This window comes from Cydia amplana, chromosome Z (genome assembly GCF_948474715.1).
Source record: "Cydia amplana chromosome Z, ilCydAmpl1.1, whole genome shotgun sequence".
Lineage (NCBI taxonomy): Eukaryota > Metazoa > Arthropoda > Insecta > Lepidoptera > Tortricidae > Cydia > Cydia amplana.
The window spans coordinates 39,163,401-39,190,594 of NC_086096.1; the positions used below are offsets into that span (position 1 = coordinate 39,163,401).

The window sequence follows — 27,194 nt, forward strand, 5'->3', positions numbered from 1 at the left end:
CGTGTGGGGTATCTATGGATAGGTCTTCATCATGATATTGAGGTTTCTAATATCATTTTTTTCTAAACTGAATAGTTTGCGCGAGAGACACTTCCAAAGTGGTAAAATGTGTGTCCCCCCCCTGACTTCTAAAATAAGAGAATGATAAAACTAAAAAAAATATATGATGTACATTACCATGTAAACTTCCACCGAAAATTGGTTTGAACGAGATCTAGTAAGTAGTTTTTTTTATACGTCATAAATCGCCTAAATACGGAACCCTTCATGGGCGAGTCCGACTCGCACTTGGCCGCTTTTTTAACAATTTGTTATGATTTTGAACTGATTTTGATAAGAGAATCGATCTTGGTGTTGCGCACGCATCTCACGCACGACTTTAACATAACTTCTATATAATAGATCTTTCATACTTTTTTGATCCTTTACCGTTACCGTAATACAAAATCTATGAAAATTTTTACTATATTGGGAAAATACTAAACAATTGAAATGTAACACGTAAATTTGCAGTTGCAAGTTCGTTTTTGGCGGGACATGCATAATAATTATGACCACTAAAAGGTTTTCTAGAAAACTACAAACATACTTTATGCAACCTTTAAAAGGCCGTTCATATTTTATTTGTGCATTTTCAATTTGAGTGTTCAACTGGCGACCGGTCACCGATAACATAGTTCGTTTGATGGAAAATATAATAAATAATTACACGGATAACTTTGGATATAGATCGTCTTAAGGTGGCATTCGGGTGTCAAATACAGCTGCACTGTTGCCACATTACCCTATATGTGTCAATTTCCTTGATAAAATGAGAAACAAACTGGCGGTACTTATATTGATTACAACCAGTAGGTGATGGGGTCATCACATCCTGTGTTATATATTTAGTAAAATTGATACTTCACAATTATAATACCCACATTCTTAATAAAAAATTATTTGCTTTGCTTAGTCCTAGAATATATTTTATGCTATTCGTGCACTCTGTAAATAATGTATATAATGTTTGTTTGTATTTCTCTATGTAAGTGAATGTAATATTCTTTTGGAGAAATAAATTCTTAAACCATAAACCATAAAATTGGACAAAAACGATCGGACTCATCGGACCCATTGCAGGACCTAAGAGCGACCGCCGACCAGTCTAATGTATGTATGTATGTATGTATGTCTGTGTATAGACGAGTAACGTTCGAACGAAGATGAAAGGCATCGATACAATCAGATCAAGACTTGGCAAGCGATCTGAGGGCCCGTATCATTCACCAGCCCTGATTACTACAACTGTTTTTAATAAAACATTTATCAACCTATCATCATAAGTATATGTATAGTTTTTATATTTTTTTGATAATTCTGCAATGTTATTGTACTTCTCGCATTGAATGATGGTCACTATGACAGTTCCTTCAAATCTCTTTTGGTTGGCTCAATTTTAAAAATAAATTGTAGAGATTTATTTTTATCGTGTTTTTATTACTTTAATGACATTTCTAAATCAATTAATGTGTTAAATTAATGTTTCCAGTAAATGTCTACATACATTTTACGTGACAGCTACCTACTCCACATAAAAATGAACTGTCATAGGGACCATCGATACCATCATTCAACGCGAGAGGTAGATAGAGTACAGATGTAGTGCATAATTATTTTCCATCGTATTTTCACGGAAACGTACGAACGTGTCTTGCTATTTCAGTCAGTTTCGGTACAAACATGCAAGCATGACAATTACGAACGTTTCCGAGAAAACACGATGGAAAACAATTATGCACTACATCTGTAGCGTTTCTGATCGTTGAGCGTTTTAAGCGAGCGTTATCTTCATTACTATTTTTATATTTAATTTATTTTCAATGTTAGGCTTGCTAATTGAATAATGTATAGGTAAAATGTAAAAACCCATATAAACATAGTGCTTTTACGCCACTACTCCGATATACGGCAATAAAAAATACGGAAATACCTACGGCAATAATCTTTGCAATGTTCTAAATCTTGACCAGAAAGCTCAAAGGCTTAAACTGATGTTTTTTTAAATGTCAAATGTCATGTCCAAGTCGGTGCAAAGTTTTCTTAGACAGCCTCTAAGCCATTTTTCCCCGCACAAAGCTAACTAAAATGTAGAATCACCCAAAATGTTAAAGGTAAGCACCGGACAGGAACATATGAGAGGATGAAACAAAAGAAATACTCCCGAGTTAGCGGCGGCGGACGAAAACTTTGGTCTTTGGTCTTGGCAAATACTGGTTTAGAGCCGAGTAGTTTATCTTTAAAAACTGGGTGAGGGTGAAACGGGCTCGCTGATAAAGGGTTCAGTACTTAAAAGTAACGTACCTAACTTCAAAAGAAATAAAATATGTTTTTTACATTGTCACATTACGTATCTACTTTTCCAGGTGCAAATTTAGCAGGGGCGTAATTAAGAAGGTTAAATACATTCGAAGTCATACCACTAATTGGTTGAGGGAGAGGGGTGAGGGGGAGAGAGAATTAAGTAAATACATGTAAAATTATAAATTCATAAATACTTGGCAACTATTTGGTTAACAATTAGGTTACGTATATATACCGTTTGAATGATTTTAACGCAGCTCTATTTACTTATTATGAATTAAATTGATTATCTTCTTTGGAGTCTATTGCTTGGTAAATACTTTCATGGTACCAACGGTGAAGTTAGGTTTCCCTACGGTAGATACATTTTCCAACCCTAATTTTCAAAGAATCGCAACATTGATTACGGGGTTTTTCCATCGTTCGTTTGCGGCACGGACCCCTAAAACTATATTATAGATGCTGTAGGTACTAAAAGCAGTTTTTACGACTCGCCGTTTTATTTTAAGTTCATGAACTTTAAGTTTTTTGTGAACGTAATATTTTTCGTGACACAATCAGCACAAGTATTATTGGCGGAAAATATTTTACTAACTAAAACGTCTATTGTTAAACGAGTTCAAAGTTGGGGCCTAAACCTTAAATATATTTAAATAATAAAATGTTACTTACGTCTTAAAAAGTTGAAAACCTTTGTTTTGACTACTACAAAATGTTGAAATGTCCCATAGATTCCCGATATTTTAAAATGAAAAATCTATACCTATTAAGCTTGATGTTGCTGCAATGACGACTTCTGGGATTCGAGACCCATACAGTGTACACTTGTACAGTAGCCATATCTCTATAAGTATGAGTTTTTTTTATATAAAATAAGTCGATTACACCTCCAGTAAATACCTAGTGCCACCGTCTCTCGCCCTGAACGTGGATGGGACTTGTAACAAATGTATATTTTCTGGACGGACGCTTACCAATCGCGCGTGCGAATGATTCATGGGTGAGTTTGTTAAATAGGGACTATTATAAAAACAATTTGTGTATTTTTGACGACTTAATCATTTTATGTGATTTATTGTAGTTTGCAAGGCTATGCGGCGTGGAGGCAAAACGAATGTGTCATACATATAATATCTTAAATATCACGGAAAACTGCGTTTAGCGGTGGTTTATCGTCTATTGAAGTAGTGCATTGGGGACGTCCAAATATAATAAATATCTAGTACTTATACTAGATACACTATCTGTAGCAACACTAAGCAAGATGCCTAGGTAACGGTTCCAGTAGCGTGAGTGTTGCCAAAGTATGAAGTGCTTCTGCTTTAGTAGATACTAGTGATCTTCAAAATTGTTTTCGAAGGTACCCCAATGCACCTAAACTGTTATACAATACAATATATGTCTTACGTTCGAAGAGTACAGAATGTCATCGGTATGGTGACTACGTTTGTATGAACAGGCGGTTTTGTCATGAAAGTTGAAGTTCCACAATTCCGTTACCACACCTACCACAAAACAAACTCCGAAACAGGATTTTTTTAGACTTTACACATTTCGTACAAATCAATGAATTTTTAGCATGTATGACTATATTGTGTATATGTATACACATATGTGTATATATGAAAATTGTGAGTTAAATAAAAGTTTGTAGGTATATAAAAACCTAATCTAAGTTAATTTCGGTTCCAATTCAGCTCTTACCAGATCAGTGCCGTATGATCACAATTGCTATATTAATTCCATTCGATCCTTCTGTGGATCCAATCTTTCAAATTAATTGCTTTCTGACCTAACGAATGAGTGAATGACATTGTGTGCAGTGCATTTAAGTTAAGTTTTTTTTGCTTAGTTATTGTACGCGTGATATGAGATAAATAGATAATTAGGTAGAGTTAGACTAAGATAAGTCTGCAACGATTTAGATAGCATACGCAGTGCAAGTGTTATTTATATGTCGTAATTTCATACAAGTTTATCTTTAAGCGTAAGCGTCATTTTAGATCTGATGTTAACTGACAACACGTATGCCTTACTGCGCAGACGCAAGGTCCACTGACGTTAAGAGTGTTGTACATTTTGTACAAGTTCAACTCTTCCAGGCAGTCAATCGATCGAAATGGGAAAAACAAACGCGCTCTTGATTTACGAGCGAGAAGTTGGTTAGTATAACTGTCAAGGTGCGCGCGCGCGGTATTTCGAGATGCGGCCCAATATTGTGAGTGCGCGGATAAATACGCAACGGGGTGTAATAATGTTATAATAGTTGTGTAAACTATTAACTTATGCTCGTGAGTTCGTTCCGTTAGAAGTCCCTGCTCTGTACTTAACTGTTCTGTGCTTAACACAACTTCAGTATCAGTAAAAATTAAGCATCGAAAACCCAAACATACAAACTTATTTCATAATTAAATTATATTTTGTTTAATGGATTAAGTTTAATGGATTAAACAAAATGTTTATTAATATAAAAAAGCTTGTGTCGGAAGCCCGTGTTGATTGAAGTAAAAAAGAGATGTCAAACTTTAAGTGATAATCTATATATATGTATGACACCGTAAGATTGTGAACCCGTTAGTTTATAATCTAACGTAGGTTAGGTTAGGTTAGATTATAATCTCCCTACCGTCAGTTTATAATGTAACTAGCGAGATTATAATATGACGAGTGTTTACAATTTTACGGTGACAATAAACGCAAGTGTCCTGACTGACTGACTGATTCATCAACGCAGAGCCGAAACTACAAAAGCTATAAAGTTGAAATTTGCACACTAGGTTGCATTTATAAAGTGTACAAGAGATAAGAAGCGATTTTGAAAAATTCAACCCCTAAGAGGGTTAAAAAGGGGATGAAATGTTGTATGGGGTACAAGTTTTATTTTAAGCTAGGAATTTGAAACTTCGTAAAAAGGTATACTATTAAAAAACAAGAAAACTAATTTCAGCGTTTTTGAAAATTCATCCCCCAAGGTAGTAAAAAAGGGGTTGAAATTTTGTATGGAGACCAAATATTTTTTTGAGTGTGGTAGTCGAATCTTTGTATAAGGGCATATTATTAGAATACAAGAAAAGTAATTTCTGCGTTTTCAAAAATTCGTCCCCTAAAAGGGATAAAAAGGGGTTGAAAGTTTGAATCCATTACAAAAGCTTTGAAACTTCTTAGAAAGGCTTAATAGCTGATTACAAAAAAAATTAATTAAGACGTTTTTGGAAAATCAACCCCTATGGGGGTTAAAAAGGGGATGAACGTTTGACTTAGGGGTTCAAATTTTATTTTAAGCCAGGAACTTGAAACGTTGTAAAAAGGTATTATATTACTTTAGAAGAAAACTAATTTCAGCGTTTTTGAAAATTCATCCCCGAAGGTGGTGAAAAAGGGGTTGAAAGTTTGTATGTACATCAAATATTTTTTTGAGTGCGGGACTTGAATCTTTGTACAAGGCCATATTATAAGAAGACAAGAAAAATAATTTTAGCGTTTTTAAAAATTCATCCCTTAAAAGGGTTAAAAAGGGGTTGAAAGTTTGTATGGAGATCAAAAGTTTTTTTGAGTGCGGGACTTGAATCTTTGTATAAAGGCATATTATTAGATTAGAAGAAAAGTAATTGCAGGGTTTTTGAAAATTCATCTCTCAAGGTGGTGAAAAAGGGGTTGAAACTTTGTATGGAGAACAAACATTTTTGTAAGTGCGGGGCTTGAATCTTTGTAAAAAAGCATATTATTAGAATATAAGAAAAGTGATTTCAGCGTTTTATAAAAATAATCCTATTAAAGGGTTAAAAAGGGGTTGAAAGTTTGTATGGGGTTCAAATTTTATTTTAAGCTAGGAACTTGAAACTTCGTATAAAGATATTTAATTAAAAGAGAAGAAAACTAATTTCAGCGTTTTTGAAAATTCATCTCTCAAGGTGGTGAAAAAGGGGTTGAAAGTTTGTATGGAGATCAAACATTTTTGTGAGTTCGGGTCATGAGTCTTTGTACGAAAGCATATTATTACAATACAAGTAAAGTAATTCCAGCGTTAAAAGGGTTAAAAAGGAGTTGAAAGTTTGTATGGGGTTTAAATTTTATTTTTAGCCAGGAACTTGAAACTTCGTAAAAAAATATTTTATTAAAAGAGAAGAAAACTCATTTCAGCATTTTTGAAAATTCATCCTTCAAGGTGGTGAAAAAGGGTTGAAAGTATGCATCGGGCGCGATTTTTTTTAAATAGTGGACATGAAAATCTTCTAAGAGCGACGCAAGAGGGATTATATCGAGAACTTTTTTTTTCAGTTAGGGGCTTGAAACTTCATGAGTAGTTTGTGACAGACAAATCTCATACTTTGTATAATTATTAACAGTCCCTACTGCTATCTTCTTTAGGTGGTCGCCAACATCCGTTAGGGCATGGCAATTAAAGAAGAAGAAGACTACTATATTTTGCCGCATTAATGCTCTCTGCTCATGTAGAATATATTACCACCAACATACAAATCCACGCGGACGAAGTCGCTGGCAACAGCTAGTAATAACATAAAAACGGAACCTTTACCTAGAACACGAAGCTACTCGTATACCTATTAGCTACATGGCCAACCTGCATAGTGCAGCAACCGCGCGCGTGTGCCGGTGGTAACAAAAAACTACATAACATTGTACATTTTTTTTTTACCTCACTTTTAGTTAACCAAAAAAACGATACAAATCAGAGTTTTTGTACGCAGCAAACGTTTCCCATAAATAGATTTATTTTTAGTTTTAAACCTTGTTTGGATTCGACTAATTAGTAAAGTTTTCAACGCGCTCCTCCATCCTTAGCCGTTCTAATATTAACTTATAAATGTAGCAGTTCTAACATTAACTAATAGTTAAAATTAGGGGAGGGACATATGCTAACAAGGTATTTGTCTTCACTAGTCGTGGTTCGTAACAATCATAGACATCATTAAAAGTAATAAAAACATTCGAAAGTAAGACATGTGCAGGCCCGTTCGCCCCATTTATCTATCTAAGTACATATTTATACACTTTCAGGCGTATTCTAATTTTAACTATTGAATATAAATTCGATCCATATCTAATCCTATAATTAAAATTAGAATACGCTTGTTTGATTAGTTTTTAGTGCGAACTCATACATTTGCTACTAAAGTACACTAGTCGCACTAAACACGAAAAAACACTTTCAAGTGTTAAATAGACCCTAAGAAAATATTGTTCTTCATACTTGACAGCTGATATAGATAGATGCACCATAGCGCCACCTACTTTATCTGTCAAACTCGGACACGATTATTTCTCAAAGCTCACAACTCCTCTACAATAAATAACTCTGGTTTTAACTAAGGTTCTGACTTTTAACTCTCTACAGTTAAATTATCCCATTCGCGCCTAACGTGCAGTTTACACGATAAATCTATATCAGCGCCTGGTTAGTGTACAGTATGTAGCAATTAAAACAGTAACATTGGACGCGGTATACAGGGTGATTTTCTGGTGGAGCGGCTGCGATAATCGTTTTAATTACAGATGTATGAAATAATTGTATGAAATCGACGATTCTTAAACCTTGAAAATACTGTCACGGTTTTTAATTAGCGAAGAATTAGCCATGAAATATCTAATATAAAAAAATGAAGGAGTGAAGCTGTTGTCTGAGTGAACTACATATTCAAGTACGAGATTTCTTGCTCCACGACGGTCTGTCAACCAAAAATTGTATATGCCGATCTTCTCCACAGTGACCTTACAATAATTAGGTTTACAAACAAATATTTGATAACAAAACTTCCAAGAGACACAGACATATTAAATATATGAAAACCGGGTCACTCACGAATTTTAAGTCGTGATAAATACGTGAGTGACCCGTTTTTAATACAAACAAATATTGTTTGTAGCTTAAGTTTAATGTAAGACGCCCGTTTTTATTTTTAGCACTTTAGGTACATTTAGAGACGGACGATGTTTCGGGGCCTAGGTAATTGGTTGACGTCTAAGTAAAGATTAAGCTCCGTTCAGCTTCAATACGACGATCTTGGCTATTATGTGACTATGAGTACTAAAAAAAAGTGTACCCTAGTTACAACTAAATAAAATGGCCCTTATACAGGGTGGTCCAAACCTTAACGTCCAAATATTTTTTTTAGATTCCTCACGTCGTGGGCTATCAGAATATACCCCATATATGTTAGCCGAATTTTCGTAGTTTTCGAGTTATGATTTTTTAAACTTTTAACTTTTGTTATGAAATTCCGGGGTTCCCATACAGGGTGGCTAAAAATAACTGCATTCCCGTTGCCAGGGAGGTTTTGGGATTATAAAAAAATTTTTGGTCGTTAAGGTTTGGACCACCCTGTATATGACATCTATCGCATGTGACCCTTATAATTCATAACATCATTAGCCTTGAATAATAACTTGTAAACTACAATACTTATCATCGTTAACCTAGACGAAATTTCGAGACAGTCACATTTAGCAGACTTCACCGGGTCCAGGAATAATTCGAGAGGTGCTTTAGCCAAGGTGGCTGGAGCACCCTCGCGCTATCAGGACCCCTCGATATAATGCAGCGTATACAAATCTACAGGTCAAAGGTGTTTCACCAACTTTTATAACCCATTAAATGTGCGAGGTAGAGTTATGGTTTAAGTTACTTATTAATTTAAACATTAACACACCACATAGTTATTTAAGTAATAAAGAATTTTAAAAATCCGTCGATGTAATAGTAATAATATGTACTTATTAAAAAAGCGATTTAAAAAATCTACAAGTCCATTTCATGTGATTTATACTGAAATATATTTAAAAAATAAATAAATATCATTCATAACATAATTAAACACTATTCAAGACAAAAATAGTAAAGAACCCCGTTGTAAAAGCGGGCGGGGCGGCGGAAAGCGCCGAAATTTTAAAACGTAACAAATATAAGAGCCTCGGTAGAGAGTACCATTTTGTACCATTTCGAGTTGAAACTCTAGGTCCATGGGGTCCCAGCGCGCATAAGTTGTTCGCAGAAATCGCGAAACGTCTGGTTGACGTAACTGGTGACCGAAGAGCTGGCGGCTACCTCGCACAACGTATCAGCATTGCGATACAGCGAGGAAATGTCGCCAGCATCCTTGGTACAATGCCTCAAGGGCCTATTTTAGATTTAAGCTAGTTTTTAATTTATTTTAGTAATACACTGTATATATCTTGTTTGTAAATAAATGATTATTATGTATTAGTGTAAAGTATCTTGGCCTCATATGTCGTAGGACATTCGATGAATGAGAATAATCTATACTAATATTATAAATGCGAAAGTGTGTCTGTCTGTCTGTCTCTCTGTCTGTTACCTCTTCACGCTTAAACCGCTGAACCGATTTAGTTGAAATTTGGTATGAAGATAGTTTGAGTCCCGGGGAAGGACATAGGATACTTTTTATCTCAGAACTCACCCCTTAAGGGGGTGAAAAGGGGGGTGGAAATTTGTATGGGCAATCAATAACCGCTGAACCGATTTAGTTGAAATTTGGTATAAAGATAGTTTGAGTCCCGGGGAAGGACATAGGGTAGTTTTATCCCAAAAATCTCCCTTTAAGGGGGTGAAAAGGGGGGTGGAAGTTTGTATGGGGAATCGTTAAAAAGCAGATTGGGTAAAAATAAGCTACCCAAATTACTAACTCCACGCAGACGAAATCGCGGGCAAAAGCTAGTAAATAATAAAGCTATAGAAAGTATGGAAAGATACCAAAATGTAATTGTTGATTACAAGCAACACCAATATAAACTTTGTCGGGAAAATATAGATTAGATAGGTACAAAAAAGTATTTTTTGATGGTAATTAACAAAATAATAGCCACATTAGAAATAGTAAAACAGCAAGCCGAAAGCATAAAGAGCCTCGATAACCTAATAAAGCCGTGGAGTCGGAACGAGGCTCATTATCGTCGTGTCTTCGTCCACCGGTTCGCCGCATAAAGATTCGGTGGCGGGATTATGAGAATGGCGAACGGCCGCCCCTCCATACAAACGGGCAGGGTTCAAATAGATAATTATCAACGATAGTTATCTTGATAATCATGGCGATAATTATCGATTTTATAATAACCTAAAATTTAAAACCCAAAATATAAAAAAAACGTCTCAAAATATAAAAAGAATTCAAAGAAAATAAATATAGCACCATCCATGACTAGGATAATTATCGCGATAATTATTAAAGACTATATTATCTGATTCGAACCCTGCAAACGGGTCACACACATAACTGTATACACGTCTTTCCATAGACTTACCCAAAATAAGGGCTATACATATAGCTTAATTTTATTATTTCTCATTTACCAATTCCTCTCAGGATTTTAACATTTTAAAAAATATTTTTACACCATCACTATGCACCTTCGTATGACATTTTTCGTTTTAGGAGCTTCCAAAATTTGTTCGTGATTAGTTAATCGCTCCTTACTCTTAAAATATCTCTGTGGTAAATGTACAGGCGCCATCCGATGCATTGGAGCGGCCGAGGTGCTCAAAAATATCTGAACACGTACTCTAATGCCTAATATTCACAAAATGATAATAGAGGCGATTTCAGATATTTGTGAATTTTGTGAGCGCTTTCTGTATTTTGTTGTGACTGTACATCAAATTGTGTAAAAATATAAGGTGTATTCGGGTATTTCCGAATGTCGAATAGTGGCGGATAATTCCGAAAGCTGACTCTTACTACAACGGAATAAAAGTAATTTTACAATGATTTTCGGGATTACCCGATTTCCGGAATTACCCGAATAAACCTTATACCACAATGTAAATATCCAAAGAGGATAATGGGGACTACGTTTGTATGGGGAAGCGGTCGTCCATTTCCGATGATAGCCGCCACGGATCCTCCGCGGCCCATTCGCATCATCAGAGGCCGATTTATGGCGGTATTTAGAAAAAGTTATTGGCATGCAATTGTTTTTTGAAGGCCAATTCGAACTTACATTTTGATATCAAAATTATGTCAATTTGTTATCATTCGTCCCCGTGTGTCTCGCTCGCGCCAATATATGTACGAACAAGTATGCTCGCGCCAATGATGATTAGAATGTGTGTTCATGGTTCGAATCGGTCTTCAAATTAATGCTTCCAAACGGAGACAGTACCTACTATTGTAGGGAGGTAGATATAGTAGGTACTGTCTCCATCAGAAAGTCCCATTTTCTTTGACCTTGAGTGTGCAAGGGTTCCTTGTCGGATACGGAACCCTGGAAAGCGGCAACAGTACGTTTTGGCGGCGCGGGCATCGCACGCGCATGTTTACTCGACGCGTGCGCAGTAGGTCAACACTGGCCAGAGTGAACAGACTATATCTTTCGCAAGCACACGGCTTTTAATACTAATGAAGATAGTAAAAAAGGTCTTCCAAGAATTATCAATTTCATTTTGTTACCGGGCCATTTTATTGAAGGATGTACCTATACAAAAAAAAACTACAATTCTTTGCAAGATTTTTCGAAATTTGGAAGTTTGATTTGAAGCAGGAGGTCCCGGGTTCGAATCCTAACTAGTACGGCCATTTATTTGTGTGTTTATCACAAACATTTGTCCCTGGGTTATGGGTGTTTTGTATGTAGATAAGTATTTATAAATAACTAAGTAGGTGTGTAGAACTCACAATACAAGCCTTACTGAGCTTACTGTGGGACAAGGTCGATCTGTGCAAAAATGTTCTATTAATTTATTGTTTCTATTTTAAGAAGAAAACATTTAAAAAAGAAGTGGTTTGTACTTTAAATAAAAATCTTGAAATAATCATAATGATTGAACCTGCTCACAAAATTTCACGAGGATCGATTGATTGCAAATAAATGAAATATGAATATGAAATAATTGTGAGCTATAGAGGAAAACAGCCAGACGGCTGGACTGGACAGACATGAAAGCATTGTTACCCAAGCTGAAGCGGAAATATTCGCCTTAGCTCGGTCAAAAAAGTTAATTTCACTTGTCTCCATCACCCGATCGATATTTTATGATCTTATACGACCTTGTAAATACGGAACTGACTCAAACCGGCTCATTAGGACGCCATTACGCGTTACGACGCCGCTCGGACGACATTTTGGACAAAATGGCGGCATTTAGATGCCGAATTCGCGCGTCCGTCGATGTCAGTCGTTAGGAGACGGTTTTACAATGCCTATTAATATTATAAATGCTAAAGTATGCCTGTCTGTGTTTACTTAAACCGTGGGACCGATTTAGATGATATTTGGTATGGAGATGGGTTGAGGACATACATACCATAGTTTTTGAAACGGAAATCATCATTCTTGGCCTTGGAGGATATAATCAAACGGAGACGCCATGTCTGTAATTTTCTGTACAAAACAGTCTGCCGATACTTGCGGGGGAGGGGAACGTCAAATGTATGCGTAACGTAAAAATAGCCATGTCAGATAAACGTCAGTCCATACATTGTGTATGACCGTTGGCCGCCTATTTTCGACAGAGGGGAAAGCCTGTTAATGGCTACTCCGTTTAGTTGTATCCTCCAAGTTCTTGGCAGACACATTCACCGGCTGAAGAGAGTTTGTTATAGTTTTGATATATCCATCAGTATGAAGTTTATAAACTTGGACCAAGCTGTTGATTAGAGACTATTGTGTCCCAACTGTCCCACTGTTTGGCAAAGGTCATCCCCCTCTTCTTCCACTCGTCCCGGTTTTGAACGAAATCTGGCCAGCCTCAAAAAAGAGACCAAGTTATCCCGCCATCTCCGACGAGGTCTATCGGATCCCCGCTTTGACTCACGGGGCACCTACTCCGTGGTTATCTCGGCCCACAAGTAATTCGGAATGCGGCAGATACGAGCAGCCCAGTCCCACTTTAACTTGGCCGCTTTTCGAGCTACATGGTACATCTAGAATTCTAGATCACTTTATTTCCCCAAATCCGTGAAACATCCTGACGTGTGATAGCGGCGTAATTGCCGATTGACTCTTTCAACAGTCACCGTGTGCGACCAATTTGTCGGCCGGATTCCGCAGCGCGTATATAAACGTCACTGCTACGGGACATTTGTCGTTCCGAAGCGGTTTGACATGCAGACGACGTGTATACAGCGTGTGTTCTGATACGACCGCATATTCCAACGTCATGTATTCCACGATCCTTATACTAGACCAAATTGTTTCCAATAGGTTATTTGACTACGTATCATTCAAATCAGTTTCTTTTTAGGGTTCCGTAGCCAAATGGAAAAAAACGGAACCCTTATAGATTCGTCATGTCTGTCTGTCTGTCTGTCTGTCTGTCTGTCCGTCTGTCCATCCGTATGTCACAGTCACTTTTCTCCAAAACTGTAAGAACTATACTGTTGAAACTTGGTAAGTAGATGTATTCTGTGAACCGCATTAAGATTTTCACACAAAAATAGAAAAAAAAAACAATAAATTTTTGGGGTCCCCCATACTTAGAACTGAAACTCAAATTTTTTTTTTCATCAAACCCATACGTGTGGGGTAATAGATACCCCGGATAGGTCTTCAAAAATGATATTGAGGTTTCTAATATCATTTTTTTCTAAACTGAATAGTTTGCGCGAGAGACACTTCCAAAGTGGTAAAATGTGTGTCCCCCCCCTGTATCTTCTAAAATAACAGAATGATAAAACTAAAAAAAATATATGATGTACATTACCATGTAAACTTCCACCGAAAATTGGTTTGAACGAGATCTAGTAAGTAGTTTTTTTTAATACGTCATAAATCGCCTAAATACGGAAACCCTTCATGGGCGAGTCCGACTCGCACTTGGCCGCTTTTTTCGAATTGTCAAAACGATTTGGGGCTATGTAATTTATATGAAACACTATAGTTTGTTTTTTTTTAGCATTAGAAAAAAGGTAAACAATCTTGACGTGTCTTTTAATTGAAAAACATGTTTTAAAAATAAGTCACGGCAAATATGTAACAATTATGAATCTAATACGATCATTTATATTCTTCTGTTTTCATAAGTATAAGTTACTGATTTTTAAAAAGCGTTTTTCAATTAAAAGACATGTCAAGATCGCTTACTTCTAACTTCTTTCTAATGCAAAAAAACGAACTATAGCAAATGACGTTATGGTCAAGTTACCTACTCTTATAAAATAGAAATTGTGTGTAAAAATACATTTCTATAGTAATATTTTTAGTTAATTATGCTTTATTTCATGAATTGCGTCAAATAATTTATTTTTAATTCAGTCAACATTGCAATGAATAGTTTGGGTGTAGGTCGATCTGTGTAAGATTATCCCCTTATATATTTTTTTACCGTTTAATAAAATAAATTACTATCTTCTAATATACCTCTTGGTAGTTACTTAAATTACGGCTACTTTCTCTTCATACCACTAACATTTACGTCTCATTTAAATTTGTGTACTTACATAAAATATACACGCTGTATAAGTGGAAAGAAATGTTTAATTGGCACATGTTTGTAGTTTTGATGTATTTATGTGTATTAATGGGAAATAAATACTCTTTTCGTATACGGCGGAGGTAAATGAGCGTACGAACTGATTTATAGCTACCTACACCACAGCTAAGCAGTTCTTAGAAATACAGTCGCCATCAGATATATCGGAGCGGCCAAAGTGCTTATAATTATCTGAACACGCCTATATTGTCCAGGCGCTATAGTGCATGTTCAGATATTTATGGACACCTTGGCCAGTCTGATATATCTGAATGCGACTGTACAAGTTTATAATCTATCAGTTATCAAAAACGTTTAATATCGTAAAAAAACAAACGTAAGGTAGGTATTTAAATATTTATTATTTCCTCCATTTTCTTAATTAATGATTGTTTTTACATTTTTCTTCTATTGACACTTATGTAAAAAGTCAGTTAGTAAGGTCTACGTGTAAGGTCTACGCTCGTAGCGATGTTTGTAGACCCTCTACGCGCGTCTACGTACCGTGCGCCCATCGAACGAATAATACTCACCATACATAACAGGCCAATTCGAACATGCACCTAACAGGAATAATTAATTAGTCATATTTAACTATTTGTTACTTAATTATATCTCTCTAGTATGCACTTTTTGTGTTGGTGTGAGCGAGATGCACTGCGAGTTATATCAAAATGACATGATTTTGAGAATAATTTGCAATTTAGTGAGATTTGTAGGACTGCGGTATTTAGAGAAAAATAAAATTCATTCAAAACAATAAATTAGGTTTAAAAATAAAAGATAAAACAATCATGTATATGTCGGAGGCAGATCGTAAAATCGGCCATATCGAGATATTCCTAGGCATACCATGAAACGCCGCCATTTCATGATCTGACTAGCGACTACCAGCCATATCGTTCAAACATCAACGTTTGACGATTTGCCTAGCGACGTTTAGGCATATCAAATAGTAGGGTGTGATATTCCTAGGCATATCATGAAACGCCGGCATTTCATGATCTGCCTAGCGACGACCAGCCATATCGTGCAAACCTCAAGGGGTGATATTCCTAGGCAGATCATGAAACGCCGGCATTTCATGATCTGCCTAGCGACGACTAGCCATATCGTGCAAACCTCAAGGGGTGATATTCCTAGGCAGATCATGAAACGCCGGCATTTCATGATCTGCCTAGCGACGACTAGCCATATCGTGCAAACCTCAAGGGGTGATATTCCTAGGCAGATCATGAAACGCCGGCATTTCGTGATCTGCCTAACGACGACCAGCCATATCGTGAAAACCTCAAGGGGTGATATTCCTAGGCAGATCATGAAACGCCGGCATTTCATGATCTGCCTAGCGACCACCAGCCATATCGTGCAAACCTCAAGGGGTGATATTCCTAGGCAGATCATGAAACGCCGGCATTTCATGATCTGCCTAGCGCGACCATCAGCCATATCGTGCAAACCTCAATGGGTGATATTCCTAGGCAGATCATGAAACGCCGGCATTTCATGATCTGCCTAGCGACGACCAGCCATATCGTGCAAACCTCAAGGGGTGATATTCCTAGGCAGATCATGAAACGCCGGCATTTCATGATCTGCCTAGCGACCACCAGCCATATCGTGCAAACCTCAAGGGGTGATATTCCTAGGCAGATCATGAAACGCCGGCATTTCATGATCTGCCTAGCGCGACCATCAGCCATATCGTGCAAACCTCAATGGGTGATATTCCTAGGCAGATCATGAAACGCCGGCATTTCATGATCTGCCTAGCGACGACCAGCCATATCGAGCAAACCTCAAGGCTCAAAAGGAACGTAAACTTGTATTAAAAGGTACGATCTGGCAACACTGGACTCGGACGCAGCGCCATATAGAATGCAGCGCCACCAGTGGCAAAAAATGCAATTATTTTACGATGCGATCGGTATGAATGAAGCTAGGAATTCGACGAATACATTGCTCCCATCGTGCATCGATCTGCCGAATCTTTTATAAGACAGATCGTGATATGCCTGAGTTAATTTTAGTCAGATCATGAAATGGCGGCGTTTCATGATATGCCTAGGAATATCTCATCAATTATTTTACGATGCGCCCGGTATGAAGCTAGGAATATCAACGAATACATTGGTCTGACCGATCTGCCGCCTCTTTTATAAGGCAGATCGTGATACGCCTGGATTAAACTTAGTCAGATCATGAAATGGCGGCGTTTCATGATATGCCTAGGAATATCTCGATATGCCCGATTTTACGATCTGCCGCCGACATATACACGTTGGCAACTTATACACAACAACATGCAGATCGTGTACCTAGCACTAATAAAACATAATTTAGTCTTGTATATTGCCGCCATTAAATTATACTAAGAAATTAGTTACATGACAAATTTAATCTCAATGAAGTCCCCCGACTACACATTACGACCTAAATACAATTATATCCATCTTTTGCATAAGACTTATATCCGCCATAACATAAAAAAAATATGTAGGTATATAACATAGATATAACTGACAAGACCAAAACCGAGAGTAGTAAATTTTATGAGGTTTTTTATTGCAGTATCGAATCTGCCACCAATATGCGGAAACACTAAATAAACGGGGGTAGTCTTACAGCGATGTCTGAAACGAATATAATAATAAATAAATAAATATTATAAGGACACTCTTACTCAAATCGACCTACAGGCCAATTCGGCACCATCAAACCGATTTAACCGATATTTGAATAATTTCGGAATCATATCAGTTAGCTGTCGCGGGCGCTTCGCTCACTGATACATTGTACGGACATCAGAGTAATTATATTGGTGACTAGCGACCCTCCCCGGCTTCGCATGGGTTAACAAATTATACTCTTAAACCTTCCTCAAAAAACACTCTATTGATAAGTGAAAACCGCATGAAAATCCGGTCAGTAGTTTTTGAGTTAATCGCGAATATACAAACAGACAGACGCGGCGGGGGACTTTATTTTATAAGGTACCGTAAAATGGGGTGAGTAGGGTCAAAACTGAAATTCAAACCTCGATAACATTTTATTTTTAACAAGCTTTTATTAGGTCGACCTGTATGTAACTATGTAATGGAATCTAAGGTAACTAATTTAACCATCTTCCAAGGATCGTAGTGTCATAAAAATTGGCAGCTGTATGTAGTTCTGATGACAATACAATAATATGGTACTGTCGAACTGATCTGATGATGGAGACAGGAGGTGATCATAGGAACTCTGATGAAACAACGCAACCTAATTGTGTTAGGGGTTTTTAGAATTGTCTCGATGAGTATTAGTTGTCTGTCGTAAGAAAAGTACAGTCAGCGATAAAAGCTTGTATCAAAAATTAAATTTTTGCCAAAAACTTATTACATATGAAAGCTGAATGGTGTATATAATAAGTGTTCCGGACGTTTGTATTTTAGTTTTTATTTTATTTTGGGTAGTTCCATTTCATAACTTTGACGATAAAGAGGAAAACCCAACCCACCCCGTAGTGCCTCGTATTTGGGGTGAGAGGGGTGAGAGGATACAAAGGTGTTTTTGGAAGATTGTTGGATCGATTTTTTTTTATTAGGCGTATTACTATAGCTCCATTTTAAATTGGAATACATTATTTTTGTAGCAGTAGCCTTAAAATCCCTTCTCACCCCCCTCTCAAACCTTCTTTCCCCATTCATAATCCACCTCTCCCCGCGAAACCTACTCACCCCGTTTTACGGTACCGAAAGGGTGTACGCGAAAGATAATCTCGGTACGTGTGTCATAGTTTTTTTTAAGTATGATGGTAAAATATTAATAAATTGATAGTTTCGTTATTCATATAAATTTATGCCAAACATGCTACATTTGTTTATGACATTAAGTATCATTATTATATCAGTTTTGCAGTTACCTATAAGAAATCGATAATATAAAATATCGATAAACTAAATATCGGAAGGAAGTCACTATTGTTGTCATATTCATGGTAGGAAAATCTCTAGATCTAGAAATCATCATTCAACGCAGATGAAGTAACAGTAGACGAAGTGCTAGTACAGTCGCCATCAGATATATCGGAGCGGCCAAGGCGCTCTCAAATATCTGAACACGCCTCTATTGTCAAGGCGCTAGAGTGCGTGTTCAGATATTGTAAACACCTTGGCCGCTCCGATATATTTGATGGCGACTGTACATCATAAATTACCAGTGGCAGTGCGTCAAAATTATCCGTAGGGATGCCGGAGCCAATTTTGCTTAACTTTCTCCATTAGCCGTATAGTAAAAATAGTCAAAAAGCTGAAAGTAGGCAAGCCGTTGGGAATGGAGTTGTATGAACGCGTCCATTGTAGATGACTATGCTGCATTATTTTCGTGATGGCATGCACCAAACATTATTATAATGGTGTTGCGAGGTATGATTCTATTTTAGTTCCGTTTCATTAAAGTTCTACTGCTTAGTGCCGGATTGCCCTGATTGTAAGGATCATTTCTAAGTATTATTCTTCAAATCAAGCTTGGTGCGTGTTTTGATGTGTTTTTCCAAGTATTTTGAACAGTGGGTGTGTGTGTTTTGAACATGTCCATCACATGTCTCTATTATGTTTTATGTGAATACTGTTCTTATTTATTTATTTTTTGTATCAAAAATTTACCTGGTAGGTGTTATAATTGGAAAAATCTGGTGACACGAGTAAAGTAGAAATTTGAATTATTTGATGTGTCATATTAAATAAACTTCAAAACTTTCAGTTACAAACTAAGAATTTGAAAAATGATGCAACCGGACTGTAATGAACCCATTGGAGTCACGTCAATGAAATATATAAGTATCGCTTAAAAAACTCTTTTATTGTATTAATGTATAAATGTGGATGGACCTATTGTGTTAGAAAAGTATTTGTTTAAGTGTTTGTGTACAAATTGCACACTATAAAAATAAAAATACAAACTTAATGTTTAACACAAAGTTTTAAATAAAATCGTGCCATATTTAAGAAATAGTCCTAATGTTAAAGAAAGTTACGTTTTTCAGTTAAAATATTAATAAAAAGTTTATGAAAAGTAGTACAAGTTACCACGTGTGTGTAAAATGAGATGAAACTTCAGAGCTACCCTTACAAAATGCATCGTGTAGGATAAGTTATGTTTGAAGGCTGTTCAAACAATTTGTTTCAAATGTTGATGATAATGATTAATTCTCTTTTCCAGGAAACGATTCGATAAAGACAATTAGGTCTACAAATAACCTAAATGTGTATCAAATACTATTTCCAGTTGAATTCCAAGTTTTCATTCATTAACCTATAAAACATGTGCGTCAAACCCAAGAAAGTTACACTGAAATCAAATTTCCCGGTGAAAAAAAAGTTGCGACAAAACTTTTCTTTCGCCCAACCGCTCCGCGCAACGATTCGAATCACAATTATTAAACGTCGTCCAAACTCACGGTTCCAGCCAGCACATCCAAGCTTCTTTAACCTTGTTTTATTCTGGTTTTTTATTTTTAATTTCACTATAACACAGGCACGACCGGGTGGGAGAGTAGCGCGCTGCGACTGGCGGCAGAGCGCGCTCCAGACTGGTTCGCGGTCCGACTAAAAATAACGCCTACAACGTCCATCGGTCGGCTACCACTGGTTCAACTGTTTAATGTTTATATTTGGTACGAAAAAACTGATTACAACCGTTTTATGTAGTCGGTGTGGCAACCGTGTTGAAAATTGGGTTTATCATAGCGTAACTGGATTAGTTTGAAGTTTGGAGAATTGACTGGCTCTCATGTTAACGTTGCAACGAGTCGGGGTGAAAGCGTCGCATGAAAGTACTTAATCATAGTTATTGTAGAATTGAGCTTATTGAACTTAAAAAAAGTTTGCTGGTCTTATGGTCCCTATGGCCATAAGGGTTCTATCTTCTAAGTCTCATATCGCACCTTAACAGGTTATCAAAAACTTCCTTTTAGAATCTTTTTTGGTTTAAGAGTGTCGTTGCAGCTTAATCCTCAATGTAAATGAGGGGTGTTATTCGTATTTACGCTGAAATTATACGCTTCTTCTTAATCGACCACTGCATCCAGTATACCTATAGTTATTTGTTTTACAAGGCGGCAAAGTTGTTGTTTAACCTCTTGTGCTAACATTGATACCTGAGCAAGCGAATGATTCCAAAATCCTCGCTTCGCGAGGGTTTCAAGGCACGAGGGTGAAACAAATTTTGCCACCAAGTGAAACACAAAAATTTTCACCACACTGGAAAATACTCCAAATCCATTCAAAATTAACGATATTTAATTAAATATTTATCATTTAAAATCAACATTTAAATGTCAATTCTACCAGCTAACATAAGAAAACAACTCAAAATTTGCATTTTTACTTTGCCAATGTGGATAAACCTTTTTTGCCCCTTCGTTACTATTTTGCAACACGCAAGATTGATGTAAATGGGCACTGTGAAACTTCATCCAAATCTGTACAATTTTTGCACGGCTTAGCAAAGTATCCATATATAATATTATTATACCTACAACAAGCATTTACATTGGTAAAAGTAGTACTAGATTGACATTACATTTTCCACGCGAATGCAGGCCCTTAAATAAAATATGTCTCTCGCTGCGCTAGCCTTAATGTATTCGCTATTTGTATTCCACCAGTAGTTACGAATTGTATTCCCAATATTTAGATGAAGCATCGTTCAAATTGACGACTCCGCATATTTATTCTCACCAGTGGCCGTACCACGAGTTGACACTTGACGTTTACACTTGATGGTGCGATAGAGAGGGAATGCTAACGAGTTCACGCAGTCGCTAACCCGTTATGCCCCATCTTAAGAGAAAAAGAGCGCGTAGATGATTTAAACAGCTGTATGGCTACTACTGCTGTCAACTTCAAAATGTTGAGGTTACTATAGTTGGTCAAACCAATTTGTCAGTCAGTAAGAACCAGGAAAACTATACTCATCCTTTTCTTTTGGGTACTAGTACTAATGTAAGACAAAGATAGGTAGTATGATTCTCTCTGTCTATGTTTGAAATGAGACAGTCCTTTGACAAACTATATGTATTAAAACGACACGCAACACAGCAGGTAACATAGTATTTAACGTTTAAAAATATCTGTTATTTTTCATAATTACTCGGTTCAGGTTACGCCGCCGAGAGTGACAGGTTATGACATGCCTGACATGTTCTGACATGATTTCGGTGACGTTAAAAGCTCGCAGTTCTTTTTTGCAGAACGTGACGTAAGGCGTAACTAGTTTAGATAATAAAATGACTGTTTAAAATAAGAAAAACAATTGTACAATGTATTAAAGTCAATTTAATACGATTGGGCGGCGCTTTTTTATCTAAACACATGTCATAAACCCTCCATGATGCGTTCCAAAACCGCAAGTAGCGTAACCTACTCCAAAACAAAGTTGGTTTGCTGGAGTATAAGTACTCAACTCGTGATTGCTCTCTTTATACCTACTTCAAAAACGGATGACAAAGTTACATTTTGTCCACAAGAGTGGCAAAGTAATTTAATACAAATTTTGAGTGGTTTCTTCATGGTTGGTAAACTTGACTTTTAAGTGATAATTTTGAATGATTTAATACATCCTACACCCATGATGAGATTCGCAATTCTGTTTCTCACGCATGCAGTCTCTGTTATTGACTTTAAATCTATGGTAGTAGGTAAATAAGGCGATTAACACACTGACACTGCGGTCGGTAGCGGCTAGCGGAAAACGTCAAACGAAACTTAAATAATGTATGGAAATAGTGAAGTGACTTTTCGTAGCCTGGCAGATGCATAGTGCGAGACTATAAAGGCTTCGTCACACAGGCGCGTTTTCCGGGCGGGGCGTGACTGGGGCGCGCCGCTTTTACATATAAAACGCTCACGCCCCGCTCACGCCGCGCCTGGAAAACGCGCCTGTGTGTCGAAGCCTTAACATAATGTCGATATCAAAACTTACATTTTTTACAAACCGATTGGCCTCAATTGACGTATCTGCGCGGGGTAAATATGTATTACCTACGATTGAAATGTCACCCCATGCGACGGAGCATAATATAGCATTCTACGAAATTGTCTACCGTTGTCCCGTACTAACGAGAATTTCCTGGATATTTGTAGGTTTTCTTTGGCAAAAGATTTAAAATACCTATGCAGAAATTTATTTTTCATTGACAAAAGATGTTGAGGTTTGAGGATACCATAAGATGATACAAAATATGCGCAAAAATAATTATCTAATCGACTTAAAACGCTCAAACACATTTTAACACACGAAATAAATTGCGTAGGTACGGGGCAGCAGTGCCAAATCGTGCTGCCAGTGTGTGATCCGCCTAAGTGTGAAAATATAGCATTTTCGGCGACATCAGAGTGTCGTGGGGATGACAAATGGCGCCCCTGTGTCACGAGACAGTGCAATATGCAGCTAGTTATGCGACAGGCCTTATGTCCGCCCCGTACACTCAAGTGCATTTTAATGCAACGCGACGGTTTGATCTTACTTGATAGGTCTGTCAATTATTTATTTGCTGTCGTATTTTATTAGTTACTAGCGACCCGCCCCGGCTTTGCACGGGTTAACAAATTATACACAAACCTTCCTCGAGAATCACTCTATCGATAGGAGAAAATCGCATGAAAATCCGTTCAGGAGTTTTTGAGTTTATCGCGAACATCCAAACACACAAACAGACAGACGCGACAGGGGACTTTGTTTTATAAGGTGTAGTGATGATATTTCGATCCATTTTGGTAGAGTTTCGTATTTTTAACAATATTAGGGTAATTTCACCGTATATGTCCTAAAATTTTTCCTCAGAGTTACGAAATTGTAATTTATCTTTATATTTCTTCAATTTTATATCTGGAGTTATATCAACTTTACCCGCGTGTACGAACTATATACGAGTACTTGTCTCTTGGCATCAAAATAAACGTGGGCAGAAAAGCTAAACGCCCATTTTACATGTAAATAACGATTACAAAACGTACAATGCTCCCAAATCATAATAAAGGTGTTAAACCAGTGTTTATTCTCGTTGGAGGAAATCCAAACAAAATATATCACATTTTAACAAGTGGACCGGCGATCCGCCGGCTTTTATTATTATCTATGAAAACATATTATTATTACTTTATGGTTCGGATGATGGATACCTATTCATCGTTTTTTAGTACTGCCGGTTCTAATTTGTCTTTCCTGTTTCCGATAGTTATTTAATTGTATAGTTTTCTGAATCTAAATGCTTATTCAAAAAATATGAATGTAGTTTTTTTTTGCTTTTGGATTATCACTTTTGCGATCGCAATCGTTTTATAATCAATTACGTTGTAATACATGTTGCGGTTACTGGAGAACGATATGTATTTAAATATATAATTAATATGTATATACCTACCGATAAACACTCGAATACATAGGTAAATAGCCATGACTTAGGAACAAATGTTTATGCTAACCATTAAAAAGTTCCATTATCGGGACATGAACAAAGGTCCATCAGCTTCATACACCTAAACTTCTACCAAACTAGGGCTTCCAGATATTATCCGGATATTACTTGGATAATTTATACAAATTATACATATTATAAGCCCTAAAGCAGACCAAAGTCTTCACACAGATAAATATACATATAAATCATCCGACTTAGCGAAAACTATGACGTCAGAGATAGCACGAAAAAAAGACAATGTCTTTTACCAAGAACAACTACAATATGTACCTACCTATTGAGAAACAATGGGCAGTCGCCATCAGATATATCGGAGCGGTCGAGGTGCTCAAAAATATGGACACGCACTATAACGCCTTGACAATAGAGACGTGTTCAGATGTTGTGAGCACCTTGGCCGCTTCGATATATCCGATAGCGACTGTACCAAGACAGTTTCTTAGAATCTGAAATAATACATTTTACGAGTATGGGAAAACGAAGAGGTTTAATCAGACATCGGGTTTCAGGGGGCAAAATGTAATGACAGGTAATAGGGATTTCCTTTATAAGACATAAGAACAATATAGATAAGTCAAGCTATGTGAAGAATACTGTAACGTTAATATTACTGAGTCGATTTTGATGAAGGTGGCAATAGATTTTCTGAGACCCAGCTAAAATTTTTAATCGAATTCCAATAAGTAAATAAAAATGGCGATAAAAATTTTAACATCTTCCTCGTTATCTTTATATCATATTTAAGGCCCAAACCACCTTTTAATGACACATTTTGTCACGCTATAACCTCTAAAGAACGGACGCTTCGCGCGAGGAAATTCGTACATTGACCACCCGCCTGTTCCTATCTCTATCGCACGCGCATAATTATATTTCTATTCCGTTCGCACAGTGCCATTGACTGCGTCAGCACAGATAGCGTCATCATGGGTGAGACAGCAATATAAATACGCGCGAGCGACAGAGATAGGAACAGGCGGTCAATGTAGGTTCCGAGACAACTTCATTTAATAGTCATTCTTTACAATCGCACTGGTAATCTGACACAATGTCAACTTCGCTTGTCACTACTGTCAAGAGATGACACTCACGCGACAAAATTACCGCGACAAGATTTTACAATTCGTTTACTTTAGTTTATGATTGACAGATGGTTTTTTACGCATTTGATTTTCTACCTTGTTTTCATAATAATAGCAAACAAAATTGATTGTAGATTGAAGCTAAAATCACTTGAGTCCGATTTCTAATAAGGTGTGATTTTTTCGACAGCGAATCTATCTATCTATCTATCTATCTAATACCTTTAAACGAGCAATTCTTGTTTATTTATTTATTTTATATGTATATATATTTCTAGGATCTCGGAAACGGCTCTAACGATTTTGATGAAATTTAAGACATTTTTAAACCTGACAACATCGGGCTACTGGTTACTTGAATAAAAAAGTAAAACTTCGGTGTTCACGGTAGGCCGTCTGGTCTAAAGGGGCCCACTGATTAACAGTCCGCCGGACGGTATCGGCCTGTCAGTTGTTCGGAACTGTCAACTTTTTGTTCTAACTGACAGGCCGATACCGTCCGGCGGACTGTTAATCAGTGGGCCCCTTAATAAACGTCATAGGCGAGGTGCAGCCGCACTCGATTCCAATACTGCCGTGTTTTTTTATTGACAGTTGAACCGGCGCGCGACAGGTGACGATCGTAAAGCGACGGGAGTAAAACCGGTGCCTTAATGCGGGGGAAGGAGCGGGAGGAAATTGGGCTAATAAGTTAAAATTTTTTGCAAGTTTAAGGTTTTTTTATAAATAGTGGATAATATTAATTTCTTCTAAAGTTTGACCGCTCGCTTAACTCACCTTATCGTCGAGTTTACCTTATCTACCAGCTTATCGGGTTAAACAGACTAATCCCATATAATAAAGACCTGAAAGAGTGTCTGTTTGATCGCCCTGTTATAATATTAATAACTATGTCATGTAATATATTGAGTCTTCCGCGTGTAGTCAGCGATAGAAGATAAGGTGAGGTGTTCTTCATATTTAGTGCACGCCCTCTTATTATACTCGTCCGTACATGTATTGGTGCGAATGTGATGCATGATAACTAAATGACATCATTCAGATAGCATTCTGATGTCAGTGTACGTTTAAATTGGCATGTTTATCAGCATTTCGCTTATGAATCGGGCCCGTGAAGTTATTTCAGTGGCCACAGTATGCGGCGGTGTCATGCTAACTACCTATAATTTCTTCCTGCGCGAGTTGAACCGACATTTAAGTGCCCACAAATATAGTTTATCTTTAGTATTTAAGATAGTGTTGGTAAGAGTATATGAGTCAGTATTTATTTATTTATGTTTGTCATTGAAACCCTACAATTTACGCACATTTAATAAATCTAATAAATCTGTCTATGTCTATGACAAACTACGTGAAAAAACTTCTTAAGTCTGTTGAGACACAAGTCAAGATTATCAAGTAGGCACATAATATTAGCTATCTATATAGGTATCTTTATAATTTCAAGTAGCTTGTAATGATACTCGTAGTTGTGTGTATGTATAGGTAACAATAAAAAAAAACCGTTACGGTGGGTACTTTTAGCATATACTTAAAGAAAGATTTCGTTATAAATTTTCACCGTTCTCAATATCACTAATTTTAGTAGGTACTTGAAGACAGTGTTTGAATAAAAAAAGTTACTTACTTCATTGGGCACTCGAGTCTCTCAACAAAACTTGAGTCTCTGACAAGTTTAAAAAGTACAAGTTAAAGTTTAATTTAATGGTAAGTCTGAAAACTTGAGTCGAGTCTCGAGTCTCGAGACTAAGAATCACTATTTCAAAAGATAGTGTGCTTAGTGTCTCCTATTGGGCCTAGACACGAAATACGTGACTGTCATCATAGTAATATAGGTAGGTGTACAAACAGCAACATGCACTCT

The 27,194-nt window shown here is 36.9% G+C and overlaps 1 protein-coding gene across 6 annotated transcripts in view; it reads right to left on the minus strand.

Annotated features, from left to right (window-relative positions):
• LOC134661534 (innexin shaking-B) overlaps positions 1 to 27,194 on the minus strand; it is a 76,005-nt gene that overhangs the window by 43,326 nt on the left and 5,485 nt on the right. Inside the window, exon 1 of one of the 6 annotated variants that reach the window (XM_063517664.1) lies at positions 20,226 to 20,502. The exons of 1 other annotated variant lie outside the window; for it this stretch is intronic. The gene's annotated coding sequence lies outside the window, so the exon portion shown is untranslated. Of the gene's footprint in view, positions 1 to 20,221; positions 20,503 to 27,194 lie in introns of those variants that run through there. 4 more of the 6 variants (XM_063517662.1, XM_063517660.1, XM_063517657.1 and 1 more) reach the window with 4 other exon arrangements.